This window comes from Mus musculus, chromosome 19 (assembly GCF_000001635.26).
Source record: "Mus musculus strain C57BL/6J chromosome 19, GRCm38.p6 C57BL/6J".
In the NCBI taxonomy this organism is placed as follows: Eukaryota; Metazoa; Chordata; class Mammalia; order Rodentia; family Muridae; genus Mus; species Mus musculus.
Window position 1 is genome coordinate 7,396,916 of NC_000085.6, and position 2,258 is coordinate 7,399,173.

At 54.2% G+C, this 2,258-nt stretch overlaps 1 pseudogene; it reads right to left on the reverse strand.

Annotated features, from left to right (window-relative positions):
• On the reverse strand, window positions 527-2,258 carry Rab11b-ps2 (RAB11B, member RAS oncogene family, pseudogene 2; annotated as a pseudogene).

Below are 2,258 nucleotides of genomic sequence, written 5' to 3' on the forward strand. Positions count from 1 at the left end.
AAACAAACAAACACCCACATAGCTAGGGGCTGGTTAGGTGGCTCAGTAGTTAAGAGCACTCTTCTCTCTGAGGATTGTTTGATTCACAGTGCCCAAGTGCTGCTTGTTCACACCTTTGTAACTAGGTCCAGGGGATCTGGTGCCCTCTTCTGGCTTTCTCAGGCACCACAGACATTTATACAGACAAATTAACCCACACAGAGAAAATAAAGAAAACAACCCAGCCTGACCTTGACTTCCTCAGTCTTGGCCACTGAGTGCTGTGACTCCAGACATGCATAGTGGTGCCCCCTTTCATGCTCCAGTGACAATCATTTGGGTTCTCCCCACCCTTGGTCACTGTGAACAGAGCTGGTGTATACTCTGTGTGCAGTTTTGTTTGAACATCTGTCTTCACTGCTCTTGGCCAGGTGCCTGGAGGGGATGGCTGAGTGATGTGGTTGGTCCTGTCCCCTCTGGGAAACTGCCAGGTGATTTCCCACAGCTGCCGAGTGATGCTTCCCCACAGGCAGCAGAGTGGGATCCAGTAAATTTTACAAAGTGTATAAAGAATCTGTTCTCTACAATAACAAAAACCAAAGGCTACAAGAGCAGTTGTATATACAAAACACGAAGATATTGCTTCACTTGCAGACAGGTTCCTGACCAGACACGGAGACGAGACAGAGAAGTGGGGATGGGCAGAGGAGAGCGCTGCGTGCAGAGGAGGAGGGAGAGGGGGCAAGGGTGTCTTCTCCCAGCATAAATCTACAGGCACGAGCAGGAGTGCGCAGGCCTGGGAATGCTGGAGGCCGTGCTGGCACTGGCTATGGTGGTGTAGGCAGGAGGCAGAGCCCAGAATGTCCACCTGCTCAGCCTCTGATGCCTGGCTCTTCGGGTATCAGCTCAGAGAGAGTTTGGGATGAGGATACAGGGCCAGCTGGTCAACTGGCCAGAGAGGAAAGGCGGTTTCGATCCCTGGAGTCTGGAAAACAGGAGAAGCAGGCTCCTTCCACTCATCTTCCTCACCTCTGGCTGGCCCTGTCCATCCTACCAACCTCCCTATCCTGTCAAGATGCCCACAATATCCAAGAGCAGGTACATAAGCAAGGGGCTTTTAGCTTCTCTTGAGCAGGCAGGACAGGAGAGGCCACTGGACTCCTGCTCTTCCTGGGCCATTGGGCTGGCAGGCGGAGCTCACTTGGAGGGTGGGAGCAGCCTGTCCTAGAGGGACAAGGGAGGGGCCGGGAGGACACTGGTGAAGGGCTGGCCAAGGATCGAGGACGTGCACGCACGCTGGGTCAAAGTGCAGGGCAAGCCGGGCAGTGGTGGCGCACGCCTTTAATCCCAGCACTTGGGAGGCAGAGGCAGGTGGATTTCTGAGTTCGAGGCCAGCCTGGTTGACAGAGTGAGTCCCAGGACTGCCAGGGCTACACAGAGAAACCCTGTCTCGAAAAACCAAAAAAAAACCAAGAAAAACAAAACAAACCAAACCAAAAACAAAAGAAAAAGAAAGTGCAGGGCAGTCACAGGCTCTGGCAGCACTGCAGCTTGTTGGGTCTCTGTCCATCGGTGGTGGGTGGCACACTGATGTCCACCACGTTGTTGCCAGGGGACTCATCGTGGGCTGCACGGTCAGCGATTTGCTTCTGTGACACAATACGGTAGATTTCTGTGAGGATGTTCTTGAATGCTTCCTCTACATTGGTGGAATCCAAGGCTGAGGTCTCAATGAAGGACAAGTTGTTCTTTTCTGCAAAGGCACGGGCCTCATCAGTGGGCACAGCCCGAAGGTGGCGCAGGTCACTCTTGTTGCCCACCAGCATGATGACAATGTTGCTATCTGCATGATCCCGCAGCTCCTTCAGCCAGCGCTCCACGTTCTCATATGTCAAGTGCTTGGCAATGTCATATACCAGCAGTGCACCCACTGCACCACGGTAGTACGCAGAGGTAATGGCACGGTAGCGCTCCTGGCCAGCAGTGTCCCAGATCTGAGCCTTGATGGTCTTGCCGTCCACCTGAATGCTGTGAGTGGCGAACTCCACTCCGATGGTACTCTTGCTCTCTAGGTTGAATTCGTTTCTGGTGAAGCGTGACAGCAGGTTGCTCTTACCTACACCTGAGTCCCCAATAAGCACCACTTTGAATAGGTAATCGTACTCGTCGTCCCGGGTCCCCATTGTCCTGGCGCTTCCGGCGGGATCGGCGACTCCGCAGCCCCACCACAAACACCTGTCGGGGGCGGAACCGGCGCCGCGTAGAGCGGCGGTCTAAAG